This window comes from Crassostrea angulata, chromosome 2 (genome assembly GCF_025612915.1).
Source record: "Crassostrea angulata isolate pt1a10 chromosome 2, ASM2561291v2, whole genome shotgun sequence".
In the NCBI taxonomy this organism is placed as follows: domain Eukaryota; kingdom Metazoa; phylum Mollusca; class Bivalvia; order Ostreida; family Ostreidae; genus Magallana; species Magallana angulata.
This window is the reverse complement of record NC_069112.1, coordinates 5,369,155-5,386,398: the sequence shown is the minus strand read 5'-3', so window position 1 is coordinate 5,386,398 and position 17,244 is coordinate 5,369,155. Positions and strand designations below refer to the sequence as shown.

The 17,244-nt window shown below is 32.2% G+C and overlaps 1 long non-coding RNA gene and 3 pseudogenes across 1 annotated transcript; all 4 read left to right on the top strand.

Moving 5' to 3' along the window:
- Nucleotides 1-17,244, top strand: part of LOC128170701 (uncharacterized) — a 723,116-nt pseudogene that overhangs the window by 461,891 nt on the left and 243,981 nt on the right.
- Nucleotides 1,024-3,508, top strand: LOC128170742 (uncharacterized; annotated as a pseudogene).
- On the top strand, nt 3,539-5,275 carry LOC128170750 (uncharacterized). The gene is made up of 3 exons (XR_008241886.1): nt 3,539-3,608; nt 4,618-4,684; nt 5,183-5,275. It is a non-coding gene; the product is annotated as an uncharacterized LOC128170750 (long non-coding RNA).
- On the top strand, nt 5,495-9,672 carry LOC128170741 (uncharacterized; annotated as a pseudogene).

The following is a 17,244-nucleotide window of genomic DNA, read 5'->3' as shown; positions in this document are numbered from 1 at the left end:
ATGCTCATCCAACATTTACAATTGTGACCCACATTTACAAATGTGACATATCACAGTATCACTCTCGTTTGGCTTTTCGGATATTATCAGGTTTGTAAAATTGTTGGCTTTTGATGATTAATAATAATGTAAACAATGTGTCTGCAGATTCCCGTTGGGCTGAGTGTGATCTGTTGACCAGGCAAAACATGTGAAACCCAAACATGTATGTCTTGATTACACAGCGTTGTGCACAATGTGCTCTCAAGAACATTCAATCCAGAAGCATGACCAATGTAGCAACACTTTTAAAACTACTTTTTGATACTTGTATTAATTTTAATGTTTATGCGCACCCGGGGCGCCCTTCCCCCTGTAATTGTTGATTTATTAGAATTACATGACATGTTTCATACATGATAGCATTAGAAATGGTCGATGGTTGTAAATATTTTGTTGTTTACCAATTTAATGTATGTTCTCACTAGAACATGCACATATGATATATGGTAGACTATTATCACATTCAACTCTCTCTCTCTCTCTCTCTCTCTCTCTCTCTCTCTCTCTCTCTCTCTCTACAGCAGCGATTCATCTTATGACCTTTAAAAATCATGCACCTGCACTCTTGCGAGTATACAAAATGTTGTAAAATGTTCGTACTATATATATGTTCGTGCATTGCACCTCGATGATTTGGATCGCATTCAGTCGCGTCTGAATAGTGTGCATGTCCACTATTTTTAAGGAGACTTGATGCAAGCACTAAAACGCATGCAACAAATGCGAGACCTCATGCAATATATGAGAGAGCTCGTGCGAATCTAAAAAAATCCGATCGCAAAGAGTTGTAAAGTGCTCGTACGCCAATTGTGAATGGGGCTTAACGTAGATGTTTATGAATCCAAAAGTTTTCTTTGCATATAAACAATGCTTTCACACAGGTGCTTGTGGTTTTAATGTAGGTTTTGGAGTTATTAGCACAACCAGTCATGTCAGTGGAGATTTTCTCTTGCAGGAGAAACATTAAAAGGACAGGATGGCGAGGAGAGATTGAAGACAAGCACAGAAAACAAAATATTTATCTATAAATATAATGGAAAAGAACTTTGGTAATACGATTTATACATATTTACATGAAGCTGGAGGTATGTAGCTCCTGATGTGAAAAAAAAAATTGAAGCAACGTTTATCCAAATTTTTTTTTCAGACCAGGAGATACAGACCTGCAGCTAAATGTAATATTTTAACATTTATGTATGGCAGTAATGTTTCTAGAAATAACTATAAACAATTCTAATTAAGTCCAGAAAAAATACCAGTAATTATATGCTTCTTATTTAAGGTTTGATTTCTTTTTATGTACGCTGTAGTATTGATGCTGTCAGGAGTGAACAACCATACATGTATCTGCCAGTTTGTAAATGATGGCAAGGACGATGCAAACTCCACCATAAACTCAGAGTGTTTAATGGAAGGGAATACCTATGATTGTTTGCTAAGAGAGACATTGTGGTTGGGGAAGAGATACTTCATGTATATGACTATGGTTGTGATGGGAAAAGCTTGCGGTGGCGCGGCAAGGTAGGAAAATGGTTGGATTAATTATACACAAAAAATAATTATTAAGAGAGAGTTTAGTGATTTACAATCAGGCTTTGGATATCTTGTTATCTGGCTTTGGTTTTGTTTTTGCATTTTTTCGTACTTTGATTTGTTTTAAACTAATCTAAAAAATAGGGTTTTCTCAAGAATTTAAAAAGCATCAGAATAGATAATTTATATGTTTTTATTGAAAAACAAGCCTAAAACTTCTGTTAGTGTTGTTAAATAGGTTAAAAATCGTGATCAATTAATCAGCAGAATTGGTTGTCTCTTGCCAACTGATGATCGGTCAATAATCGAATCGGTAACAAATTATATTAAATTCAATAATATGGGGCACTAAATTTTATGCTATGTATAATCTAAAATATATAAGTGCTATTTTTACTTCCTTTTAAAAGCTTATAAGACTTTTGCTGTATTTTTCTTAAGTAGAATGTTACACATCTTTTGAGATTGAAGAAAACCCCCAGCTCACAACAGTTTTCATTTCATTCAATACAGATTAGAAAACAAAATGATAGGTATAATACTGATGTAATAATTTAAACCCAGACTGAGTATAATTGATTATAAAATCTAAAATCGATTATGATAAATCGACAACCTTTTCAACTGATCATTGATTGAAATTCAATCATCGTGACAACACTAGCCCCTGTTCATGTACATGTTTTTACCGGTACTAGTTTTGATTGATTTCAGAAAAGGCTGTGATCCTTTTGATTTTGGTAATGGTTTTGTTAGGTTTTATTTCACTTTATTTTGTTTATAGTTGTTTGATTTTCTTTCAATTTTAACATTATATACGGTTCTTGTGCTGACCTGAATAGATTTATTTTGTTTTCATTATCAAGCACTATTAAATTAAAAGCTTGAAAGAGGTGTCCAGTTGTGCAGTAGACAATGCACCTGCTTATCACCACTGCGACCCAAGTTTAATCCTCATGATCGACAGTTGTTGTATATGATAGGGTACATTGGTCGCCTGCTTGGACACGTGGGTTTTCTCCAGTCACCCCAACTTCTTCCCACATCATGACCCACTCGCGCTAACACCCATGCCAACAAAAAGCTATTGATATAAGTTAGTGTGTATTGTGAATCTGTCACTAATGTGGAGAGTCTCCTTTGCAGAACAAAATTGTTTTTTGTTAGATAAATTACAAAATCTGTTTCTGTAGTAAATATGTATATTTTGCAAATTGTTTACAGAATGTACTTCTTGAAAAATATACATTTACATAGAATTATCAGATTTGGTAGGTTAGTTAATTTAAGCATCAATCTGAATTGGAATTCATTTTTCACTGAATATTGGTACAGTCTTGTTTTTGTACCATGGCTGAAAATTTTGATTTAGTCAGTGGTCTGTTGTCAGATTTATAAAAAAGAAACATCAATTACCAAATGTGGTGAACTAATAATTGATGAATGTTTATGAAAGAAAATTTTCTATATTGTTTTAATTTCTTTCAGTTCCCTCTGATGTGGATTCTGACCCATTTAGTGTATCAAACTACTCGCCAAGTTCTGATTCTGAATCAGATGAAAATAAGAAGGTTTTGGGTAATGTTATTATTTAAAGAATAATTTTGCATCTGCAGTCCATTTTCACTTTGCAAAAAATACCTGAAAGAACAAGAGGCTGAGAGCCCAGTCATTTTAATTCAGACTAAAGTAAATCCATTTATATTAACTAGATATACTTTGAAATGTAGTTGTGTATAACAATCTACATGTTGATCTGGTCTCCCTAATGCTGTGATAATGCATTAGATTTACATGATATGAGTGGAATGTACTGGATGTAATATATTTGTAACAGTTATATTTATTTTGTTTAATCATTAGGAATAAAATTTGCAATGATTTAAAAAAGTAAACGTAGAAGCTTGTATTTACAATACAATATATTGGTATTTTTACAGAGTCCACCCCAAATTCATTGAAAGCTAGCCGCAACACAATGGAAAAACAGGGCATCTTGACCCTCAGAGAAAACAGTGAGCATTTTGAAGCAGGTAAATGAATTTAATTCAATGTTGCAATGTTATTATGTTTTTAAGCAAGAAACATTAATACAGTCAGTGGGGTAGCTAGACCTGAAACGAAGTGCATGCTTAAAATGGCAGGGGGTGTGGGGGCCACCATGAGGCCCCCAGTGGGTCCAGGACAAAGCCCAGGGGGCGAAAGCCCCCGGAAGCTCATGGATTCTGACGATTTTTAACACCAAAAATTAAAGCAGAAATCGAAAGGAATGCTTACTATTTAAGCCTATTTTTAGGCAGTTAAAATTGTTTTGGTTATAGTTTAGGCATAAAATAAAATCACAAAACTTATTAAAAGTTAAAAGAAGAATTTTTTTTTGACATTTGCCTTTGACCCACTCAAAGCTTTTATTCTTAAGTTCATTTTCACATAGTTTATGGTAATGCATATCTCAATAAAGCTGTGATATTCTATCGGGGAAATTTAAAATGTGTAAAACTAAGTTCAATTGCAAAATAAATATTTGCCTTTTTAGGTACATGCATTGTGTACTGTTTCTTTAATATGGTACTTTAAGACCATATTGCGTGGCTATATTTGGTGCTTAATACGTCTTTGTTTAGCATTGATTTCGGATAAAGTAGGACCGACTGACGGAAACGGGTTGATGGAATAACTAAGTATGGACCTTAATACTTGAATTCTTTTTTTATATATTTTTTTCTTTATTTATTTTTTTACTGATTTTCCCCCCAAATGATGTGCATGCTCAGGCATATAAGCATACATGGTAGCTACGCCACTGACAGTGTACAATTTACTACTCAATTCTAAGATTGCTCTTGATCTTGGGGCTTGGTCTCCCTAATGCTGTGATAATGCATTTGATTTCCATGATATGAGTGGAATGTAATGGATGTAATATATTTGTTATACTTATAAGTACATGTATAAGTCATTAGGAATAAGTTTTGCAAAGAGATAAAGAAGTAAACTTAGAGGCATGTATTTATGATACAATATATTGGTACTTTTTTACAGAGCCCACCCCAGTTTCATTGAGATCTAGCTGCAACACAATGGAAAAACAGGACAGCTTGACCCTAAGGTAAAGCAGTGAGCGGAGGTTGACAAAGGTTTTCGAGGGGTGTCAATTTCAATAGATACCCTCCCAAACAGACACTATTCATTTTATTTTACTGAATGTCTTATTTCTAAAGAAAATTTTACTGCTTTTATTTAGAAATGAAGTAAATTCTACGACAAACCGTACGCTCATAATTTAAGCCGGGTAACAGTTCGTTGTGTTACCAATTGCCAAGTGTGTTGCTAACGCTGAGGGTAATAGAACGGATTACCAACTGCGTCTAAACCAATCAGATTTCAGTATTTAACATTTAACATGAAAGTATAATAAAATTGTTTGTCTGGTCTCCCTAATGCTGTGACAATGCATTAGATTTCCATGATATTAGTGGAATGTAATGGATGTAATATATTTGTTATATTTATTTTTATTAATCATTAGGAATAAACTTAGCAATGATATAAAGAAGTAAACTTAGAGACTTGAAATTGCAATACAATATATTGGTACTTTTTACAGAGTCCACCCCAAATTCATTGAGATCTAGCCGCAACACAATGGGAAAACGGGACATCTTGACCCACAGAGAAAACACTGAGTATTTTGAACTAGGTAAATGAGTTAAACTAAATGTTGCAATGTTATTATGTGATCCTGGGGCTTGGTCTCCTTAATGCTGGGATAATGTATTTGATTTCCATGATATGAGTGGAATGTAATGGATGTACCGGTAATATATTTGTAATATTTATTTTAATTAGTCATAAGGAATAAAACTTGCAATGTATTAAAAAGTAAATTTTGAAGCTTGTATTTACAATACAATATATTAGTACTTTTATACAGAGTCCACCACAGATTTATTGAGAGCTAGCCGCAACGCAATGGAAAAACAGGACATCTTGAACCTCAGAGAAAACAGTGAGCATTTTGAATAAAGTAAATGAATTAGAATCAAAGTTGCAACGTTATTATGTATAACAATTAACATGTTTGTCTGGTCTCCCTAATGCTGTGATAATGCATTTGATTTCCATGATATGAGTGGAATGTAATGGATGTAATAAATTCTCCTATATGTAATAATATTCCTAAATATAAATACACTGTGTTAGAGTAAAATCCCAAGAGATCCGAATATCAACATGGTGTGTAACTTTGAAGCGAGCAAAAAAGTGTTGAATCCTTTAATAATATGAATTAGATATTTAGATGAAAAGTATTTACAGCCTCAGAATGGTTTGTTATGAATAACTTGACTGTTATTTTCAATACAACTTCATTATTTTTCTCAAAAATCGATTCAGAGCGATTCTGCAATTTTCTGCTACATTACGGGTATATGGGAGGCATTCCTGTCAGATTATTACAACTAAGTAGAGTGTAGTGAAATTAATAGCATTATTGTAGGCTTAAAGCTTGGTTATGTAAATGTAAACAATACGGTGCGTCGATGTAGTAAATGTCCGATATCATATGCAATGTCAACCCGTGCACGCACGGGTCAAAGTCTAGTAAGAATAATTAATTTTGACTTGTGAAAGAAAGTAATCATTTTAAGATTGATAAAGCCACAAAAGGGGCAACTTTTTCTTTAAAAGATTTCTTGTTTTAAACTTTATTTATGCAATAACGATTCTTTGATCTTTTGCAGTTCCATACCATTGTTTTCCCTCTCTCAGTTCCTGTGATGAAAGAAGTCAACTTGATAGGTTTGTTTCAATCTATTTTGTGAATGTTTTTCTTGTTTGATAATAGGTTAGTCATACATATGTAGCTGCAACAATGTAGCCCTCTCCGATTTTTTATAACTGATGTTTACTCCCCCCTTCCCCCCCCCAAAAAACCACAAAAAAACAGGAGAGGGCGACATTATTGCAGCTAGGTGTTAGGCTTCAGGCTTTTGAATGACAATGTATAGATGGAGTTATTTCCATGTGACTTGTGACAGAGGCTGTAGTGCAGAATTCCATTTGACTTTCAAGAAATGTTCAGATAGTAATGAAAATGTAAAGTGTTTAATTACATTTGCTGAGTACCACTTTCAATACTGTAAAAGGGATTATTTACATGTAAGGGACAATTTACACTTATTAATAAGCTTAAAACTGGGTAAAATACCCCCACATTTGCATATGGACAGTGCTTTAGTGTGGTAAATCACTGTGTATGTATTTCTTTTTTTTTTTTCTTCATTAAATAATTTTTGTATTTGTATACATTTTTGAAATTTTATCTAAAAGGGTCAGTGCCGGAGTTACATGTGCACAATCCTAAAGGTCCAAGTACAGCACCTGAATCACATTAGACTGAAGAAGATTTGATGTCCAAACCCTGCGAGAGTGGAAATGCAAATGCATCGGATGTTACACCACAAGGTGATCAGTCTTTATTTTTATTTGTGTGAATCTGTGTGTGGTAGTGGTGGGGGGGGGGGGGGGGGGGGTAATAGAAGTCATATTATTGAAATGATAAAAACTTTTCTCAATAATTTTCTTTCTTTATTTAAGATGACAATGGTACATTGATTTGCATCGTTTAATAATTAAAACCCATCCATAATGTTTTCTCTTTTCATTACGTTTTATGCATGCCTGTCCTTAGTATTTGCTAAGTAAGATATTCATGATATTGTTATTACAGAGTGCTCCTTTGAGATCGAAGATGATAATGGAACTAAAGTTCTTGCAAGCCCAGTTGCAGCCAAGAAGACTAAAAGCAGCTCAGGTGATATATCTTTGTTGCTTGGTCTATCTATCCACAATTTGATGAATTAGCAATTTTTAGATCACCTGAGTTTATTGCTATCGGTTTTCGTCCGTTATCGTGCATCGTGCCTTAACAATTTTACATTTTTAACTTCTTCTTAAAAACTACAGGGCTGATTATTACCATTTTTGATGTGAGGCATCTCTATGGTGAGAGGAATCTAAATTGTAAAATTCATGGCTCTACTACATGTGGGGCCAAATTTGCAAAAACAGAGCCAAATTTTAAAAAATATTCTTCTCTACTCCCACACATGTTAGGAAAAAACTGGTTGCATAGTTATAATGTCCATGAAGCCCTCTACATAAATTGTGAAATTCATGGCCCCTGGGTCAGGGGTTCAGGCTCTAGAATGGTGCCAGTATGGCCATATAGTATATATGTATTTAATCTTAGAAAATCTTCTTCTCTACCCCATATATATTTGTTAAAACTAAATGCATGATTATGATGTCCATATTGTGAAATTGATGACTTCTGGGCCAGGGGTTCAGGCTCAAGGGTGGGGCCAATATGGCCATATAGTAAAAATGTATTAAATCTTAGAAAATCTTCTTTTCTGCTCCCATATAAATATATATATATATATATATATATATATATATATATATATATATATATATATATATATATATATATATATATATATATATCTGGTTATAAAGTCCATGAAGCCCTCTACCAAAATTGTGAAGTTTATGACCCAAGATGGCCATATAGTAAAATGTTTTAAATCTTAAAAAATCTTTTTCTCTACTCCCACACATGTGGGCAAAAAACTGAATACATGGTTATGATGTCCACTAACTCCTCTACCTAAATTGTAAAATTCATGGCCCCTGGGTCAGGGGTTCAGGACATGAGGGGGGGGGGAGGCAATATAGTGTTAATGCATATAATGTTATAACATTTTCTACTCTATTCTCACACATCTGTATAAAAAACTGACCTATAATTATGTTTACCAGGAAGTCCTCTGCTAAAATTTTAATTTTCATGTCCCCTGGAGTATGGGTTTTAACTCTAGGGCAGGGCCAAAATGGATGTATAGGTGTTATTGCATATAATGTTAAAAAATTATCCTTTTTACTCCCACACACCTGAAAGGAAACTGAATTCATGATTTTGTAGACCCGATCTTTTAAGTTTTTTGCCAAAATTGTAGGTTTCACAGTTCTTTTTGAAAGATTTCAGGCAGGGAGGTGGCCGTCATTACTAATTTATAATTTTTCTACTCCAGAATAAAACCTAATTAATTAAATGCATATATGAGACTCCTCGACAAGTTTGTGTATGCGTTCTATGCTACTCAGGTGATCGTTACAGGAATGGAAACAAATTTCTCATGGAGATTTATAATGTGAAATGTTTACATCTTTTCACCATTCGGAACCCACTTGAAATACCTCATACAATTTTTCAACTATGTCATCCAGGCTATTTCATGGCCGATGCAATGCAAAATCCCTATAGGCTTTCTATTTTGGGTGGTGTATTGAAGCCTTAAAGCGGTAGAGGGGGCATTTCAAAACAGATAATCTTGACATATAAGTGGATGAATGTAGTTCGAGCATGAATGTATTTATGAAAATCAAAATATTCAGCAAGAAGTAGTGGAAGCAAAAACCATACAGAGTATGGTATGCCTTGAATCTATACATAGGTATTATCCTTTTTACATGAATATGTAACAATATAATAATTCTGATTGTTCATATTATTTTTAAAATCTTTTCAAGGTAAAAGAGAAATCCAGGAGTTTTTGGAAAAACATGAAATGTATTCATTGGAACGGCTTGCTGAGAGGACCAAATTTTTGAAGATTAGATCTAAAATCTTCAACGAGAGAAAAACAACAAGACTTAGGACATTTAAAAAATGAAATGAAATCAATGAAAAAGCAAACATGAATCTCATCATTTTACATGTAATGTAACTGTAATGTAACAACAAGACGTAGGGCATGTATGATAATTTATTTTTAGCTCACCGAGACGAAGTTCGGGGGAACTTATGCTATACTGCTGGCGTCGGCGTCCGGACCTGGTAAAAGTTTTTGTCGCAGGTCCTGTATCTTAGTTATTTCTTGTCCTATCTTCACCAAACTTGCATGGATGATGCATCTGGACCTTTTTATGAACTTGAAAAACTTTGATGCTGAATCTGGGCAATGAATTTTAGATGCTGGAGGTTAAGGTTTTTGGAACAGGTTAAAGTTTGTGGCCTTTGATAGCAATTTCTAAATTGCTACTGATCCAAACTTGCATGGATGATGCATCTTAAGATACTGATGCACCAGAAAGGCTTGTATGCTGAATCTTAGCCATAGGTTTCGGATGCTGGATGAGGTTATGTTTTTTGGAACAGGTCATATATTAAATTTATTTAGTACTATTTCAAACTTGCATAGTTGATTTAACTATAATATAAATGAATTGCAAAGGTAGCTTCAGATGCAGAGCCTGATCTTCATAATCAAGGATGCTAAAAAATATATCTTAGTAATTACTTGTCCTAACTTAACCAAACCTGAATTGATGATGTGTCTTATGATACTGATGCATCTGGCAGGCTTGAATGCCGAATCTGAGTCATAGGTTTTGGATGCTGGATGAGGTTTAGTTATTTTGGAACAGGTCACATGATTTATAGACAATAGCTTGCATAGTTAATTTAACTATAATATAAATGAATCATAGAGGTAGCTTCAGTTTCAGATCCTGATCCTGATCCTGATCTCTATTATCAAGGATGTTTAAAAAGAATATCCTACCTCACTCTAACCTGATTGATAGATGTGTTTGTTGTTAAATGATATAACATGATTCATATGATATAGTATTGTCAGATTTGATACACTATTGTTTTATATATGATACAATGTTATATCATATATTATATTATAAAAAGTTAGTAGGATATTGTATCAATATTGTTGTGCATTATGATATGATATTGTATCATTATATTGTAATGTAAAGTATTTTTTTATTATGATGCAATGTTGTATAATATGATAATGTATTATATACTATTTTATCACATGCTATTGTTTCATATTATATCATTATTGCCATATTTAATATGGTATAATATGATACAATATTGTATTGTAATATATAATATATTATCACATGATATGATATTGTATAAAATGATATTGGTTTATATAATATATTATTTCATCATATGAAATAGTATTATTTGATATTGGAATATATAATATTGTAACATATGATACGATATTGTATAAAGTGATATTGTATTATATAATATATTACTGTATCACATGATATTGTATCATATGATTTGATACAATGTTGAATCAAGTTATATTGTATCTTATGATACAATATCATATTATGTATCAAATATGATATAATATCATACTTAAGTATACAATATAATATAATGTGTTACAAAATTGTGATGTATTATGTGATATGACATTGTATCATATATTATGATATTGTATTATGTGATCAAATGCAATAATGTATTTAACATGACACTATGTCATATCATATGTTACAATATGCATATTGCATCATTATTTATTACAGTATTTTATTTTTATTATTATATGTTTTTATCTTATATTAATATATGAAATGAACATATGAATATTATACAATTTTTTAACATATGATATAGTAATATGATATTGTTTCGAAACAGTATCCATAGATATCCACGAGCATAAACTATGATTTTCAGGTAATGTGATAAAGGTGGTCTCATAAAGGTGATGCTTTATAAAGGTGATGCCTCGTCTCGGTACTTTGTAATCTGTGATTACCTTTGTTTCTTATAAGGCAAGAAAGTGGCCCCTAAACGTGATATGTATTGCAGACGACATCCTAATGTCTTTATGTTTGAACATTTTGAAATTTTTTTAAGCTGCATAATCCTGTTCGTCCTTTAATATTTTTTATGCCATGCATTTGATCAGTCATTTTTGCTCCCAGAGTAACTTTTAAACTTTGTCAATTTCTTACATGTGTACTTATTATCAATGTTATTCATTAACATTTATGAATGAATGGTTCATTCAATACGTGATCTTTGATCACCTTTTTTTATTGTTATATATGAATTATGAAGAATATTAAGTAAATCAATTTTAAAAACTTTATTTTCTTGAAATGTATGCAATTTGAAATATGAAGGTTGAAAATAGATTATGAATATTTTGATTTCATAAATTTACAGATCCTTACATGCATGATTTTGTTGCACAGAAAAAAATGAAACTGTTGTAATTGAACTATAAGTTCACCAAAATAATGGACATGTTATGTACACTGAATTTTGAATGCAAATGATTGCTCTATTAATAAATTTGAAATGATTAATTGTTTAAACTTTCAAAATTGAACTAATGTTTACACCCTGGTCCATAAATTTTAAATGAAATCTATTTGAAATTAGTTTTAATGATTAGTAAAGTTTGTTCATGAACTTGAAATGTTTTTCTTTTCATTTATTAATGTGAAATTCTAAAACACATAAGGATACATGTAGAATGGATTGAATTGAGGATATAATCTTCAGTAGGGACGCAAATTTAAAATGCTACATATTTTCCCCATTTTCGCAAATTTCGTGACATGCGAAAAAAAACCGGACAGTGAAAATTAAAGGGCTTGCAAATCACGAATGTTATGGTAAAAAAAAGAATGGTCTACCTAAACCCTAATTAAGTAATATTAATAAAAATGTATTATCGGTATCCCATAGCCGCATAAGACAGTAGCAAAATATTAGAGGGACAATATAGTATATTTTTAAGGGCTAGTAGTAATGAAAAATTAAAACAAATGTGAGATTATTGCCATTCCACAGACCTCTAAATGACCATCTATGAATATTAAAAGTCCACACCATCAACTATGTGAGATATTAACAAAGCTTACATATACATGCACATGTACACAGTGACCTTGCATTATATCTTAATTCTATGTTGCGTGGCGATAAAAAATGATAGAGCACTTGCAAATTATGAAAATTATGGGAAAAAAAGAATGGTCTACTTAAGCCATAAAAAATATATATGAAAATATATGCACGGTCTCCTTAAGCCTTATGAGAGAGTAACAAAATATTAAGGAGACCATTTTTGCTGTATGTTTTTAAGGACAAGATATATTGAAAAATTAAAACACATGTAAAGTTATTTGAATCTTGAAGACCTCTAAATGACTTTTTGCAATAAAAAAATATGCACATATAAAAATTTTGTATATTGTCTCCCTAAACTACATTTTAGGGTATGGTCTCCTCAATGCCTAAATCAGATTTATATATATATATATATATATATATATATATATATATATATATATATATATATATATATATATATAAAAATATATATATATATATATATATATATATATATATACTTAAATAAATAAAACAGAATGCGACAGTCCAAATTAAATAAATTGTTTACTGTTAGCGCTTTCAGCCATGTCGGCTTTTCAGACAGTTAACTGTCTGAAAAGCCGACATGGCTGAAAGCGCTAACAGTAAACAATTTATTTAATTTGGACTGTCGCATTCTGTTTTATTTATTTAAGTATTTTTTGCTGTACCAAGGCTTTATTTATCTACATATATATATATATATATATATATATATATATATATATATATATATATATATATATATATATATATATATATATATATATATATATATATAAAATTCTATCACAGGTTTATCTCAATAGGCGACGGATATCACTCATTGGATAAATTATTGATATTCCACTCTGTGTTATTTCGCCACCTGACGCCTGATCTAATCTTGAATAAAAATAATTTTTTGACTGAAAAATATAATTGATAACGACTTAGTTAGTTAGGCGTGAGGAAATTAACAAAAAAAAATAATACAAATCAAAAGTTAATGAAATTCATGTTTTGAATGTATGGATTTCCTAAAGTGGTAAAGCCCTGCAACATATTTAGTTTTTTTAATTGTTGTTGACATTTTCAATAGGTTGGTCATACCCATCTGCATCGTTTAAAAAAACCTCGGTTAAGCATGTACTGTAATATAATATTAAGAACTGATCAGCATTTTTCCATTGATTTATTCTTTATCTTAAATTTATAAAAAAACATGTTCAAGAAGAAATCCTGATAGTTCACTAAATGGATAAATATCTTATCAATAAAACAAATACGATAAAAAGAGATGTTGTTTTGTAAAATGCTATGCAGACACACCTAAGGTTTTCATCATTTTATTCGACGTTCTGCATTCAATAAACCTGTTACATATAATGTACTATTCAATGTGCACTACATGTATCTATTTACAATCAGGTCTTTTATTGAAACATTCTATATAAAAGTACAAATCCGGCTCTGACTGAAGTTAAAAAAAAAATAATATTATCGGTTTCCTTAATGTAAATAACATTTTAAAGCCTTTATGGAACGCCGTTCTGTCATTAAACAAACTTTCAATAATACAAGTCCAAACCCACGACCTTCGTAGCAAAAAAGACGAAGTATTTACAATATTCACACCCTGGTTTAAAAGAAACAAACTAGAATTATATGATTTAGATTAAATCGAATCAGTTTTATAAGACTTAAGTTAAAATAATATGTAAGCACTGGGTGTAAATGTGTTGAATGCATGTATATGCCGAATCCTGTTCTGTATAATCACACCAGAGAATCTTAGGTAGCAAGGGACATTTTCGAATAAAGTACCCGTCAATATTTTTATGAAATTGAGAGTTGATGTACTTGAAGGCTTATGAGTGTTGCTAAAATTCATGAAATGATTTTTAATGATTATTATTAGTAAGAGGGGTGTCTCTTGTTGAAATTGATATGCAATATGAAGGCCCCTTATGTTAGGTACATGAGAATCAGAAGTAAAATGCGAAACCTGCGGCTATGACTGTTGTGTTGACTTTACACAGTGAAATTGCAACTGACAGACGGCAGGTAAAATAACACGAAAAATAGGTGGATCGGACATTGTAAACTATACACCGGTAAGTTTCTAACATGTGATAGTGCAACATGCACGCGGTTCGGAAGGTCAACCCTCTGAAGGGAATTAGCTGGGGGAGGTCTAAAAAGCTGAAAATTCATGAAAAATTAGCAAAATATGAAAGGGTCAAATCTCATAAAAACCAATATGTAGAGAATTTTACAGGTTTTGACTAGTAATTTTCTTCAGAAATTGGTGATTGGTCTTATAAAGAGTGAATTAAAGGTATTTGTGCTGGAAAGGAACAGAGGAAATTTTAGTTACAGAGTTCCGGAGACATGCATCCATTGGCTACAATGAATTGTATCAAAAACTGTCCCCTGCCACATTAGGCCGTACCTGTATGAGGCATATATTGTACGACATCGTTGATTTATATGAATATTGCACCAGTCTATCATTAAATGCTATATTAGAGTGAATTTGAGCTCATATAATATCGATATGCAAAAATTAAGATTATAGAATGCAAAAGCAGAGGCATACCAGTGGGCGAGCAACGTTGTTTCACCGTTGAGAAAATGTTGAACTCAAGTTGCAACGTTGATCAACCATAAGTCGACGTAAAATAAACGTTGATTCCACGTTGAAGATTTACCCTACTTTTAACATTGAAGGCAACTTTCACTTTTCTACCTGAAAACAACGTCTTAAAAGAAACATTTTCAACTTTGAAACCAACTTTTTCTATTATCTTATAGATGTTTTATTGAGGTTTTACTTATATCTTGTCAAATATTATAGCATTCAACAAGTGTTATCAAAATAGTTTTATTAATTCAGATATATTTATGTTCTCAAATTACAATTATTTTTCTAAAATAAAATAAAAAAAAAAACTTTTCACTATTCAATTAAAAGTAGTTGTTTGTTAAGAAATTTTAATTCAACAAATTTGAGATAGAGCTGCGCTTTCACCGTGACTAATTAACTAGGTCGGTTCAGAGGGGATACGATCCATTACTGCTACAAGCACTGCTGATCTTAAAAGTTATGCAATGTACCAGAAAACTTGGCCGCTAAAGACGCTAGTGGTGAAAAAAGGAAGTCAGTTTTTAGGTTCACCTCATGGTGGTCTTTACACGAATTCCATATCCTGTAAAATGCAGGGTTTCAGCTTTTGGATTATTGTGCCAATACTTCCGATTTCCACTAACAGAGAGTTAAGTCCCTTATGGCGCTCTTCAACCACCGGAGTGAAAAAACGTACAGATCTCGCGAGATTTTCGGGACAAACATTCCTTGTTGCGAATGACGATACTGCAGTGTACGTTATGCCTGCGCGACATTGTATTGCTGTCGGTTGTACTGCCGATAGTCGAAGCAGCTCAAATTTACTTTTCCACCAGTTACCCAAGGTAGAGAGCGAATTGAAAAAGTGGCTAAGTTTGATAAGGCGAGAGGGATTAAAAATAGACAGTTCTTGCGACAACATACACTATGTTGTATGTTCCAAGCACTTTGTTGACTCCTTTCCAACACCGCAAAACCCTTACCCAACTTTGTTTACATATAATCATTATAAAAAATCAACTCCACGGAAAACGAAGAATTCTAATTCAAGCAGGTCATCTTCAACAAACGTCAAACAGCATGATCAGCCATCCATCAAAACTGTTCACCTCGTCAAATGAGACCCAGCCACCGAAAAATCACAGATATGATATCCGTATGTAGTAGGAGAATTAGACATTCCACAAACAGATGTCAACAATAACAACGGAATTAAAACAGGTTCATTTAACAATTGCATGTATATAGGTTATATTTTGTATATACAGTATATTAGATAATATAAATTAACCAGTAAAATATGTATATATTATACATGTATATACATTATACAATATTGTTACTATTTTATACAAGTATACCAGTTCTTTATCGGCATGTTCAAATTATTTTAGAGGTTGGATGTAATATTCAGTGTCAAAATATACAGCATGACCATCATTATATCTGCTGTGACCCAGAGAAGAAGTACTGTGGGGAACATGACCTTTTGGAAAGAATAACATCCTTAGAGGTGAGTTGACACTGACAAAATATTATACATGTACATGTTGTTTTTTTTTTCAAAATGATAATTATGAACATGAGGTTCAATAAACAATTTGTTTTTACTTTTTTAACAAATAGGCTAGGTGTTCGGAGCTAGAAAAAGAAAACAGGGAACTAAGAGAGGAAAATCAGACATTGAAAGCCCTGAAAATGCAGAAAAATGACTTCAGGAATGATCTTATAGGAAAAATTATACAAGATGATAACAACATCAAACACTTTCTTGGACTGCCATACCTCAGCTTTCTCACATTCTTCCTTTAGTTTTTGGCACCATATTACAACAAAGTTTCATTTTGGAAAGGGACTGGGAGGTCAGGATCCAAGAAGTGGCAAGAGAAGAATCAACAAAAACCTGGCAAACAGAGAAAACTAACCATGAAGGAAGAGTTCGTATTGGTTATGCTAAAATTAAGACTCGGTTTAGACAATGCAACTCTATCTGTTTTATTCAATGTGTCCGTTGGATATGTCTCGACCTTGTTCGGCACATGGATTAATTTCTTAGCACAAATTTTAAATCCTGTTATCAAGTGGCCATCCAAAGAAAAAATTCTGAAACACATGCCTTTATCCTTTAAGCTAAAATACCCTAATACTACATCAATAATTGACTGCACAGAAGTGTTCATTCAAAAACCCAAAAACTGTTCAGCTCAGGCAAGTACTTGGAGTAATTACAAGTCACATAACACTCTTAAGGCTCTGGTGGCTATCCAACCCAATG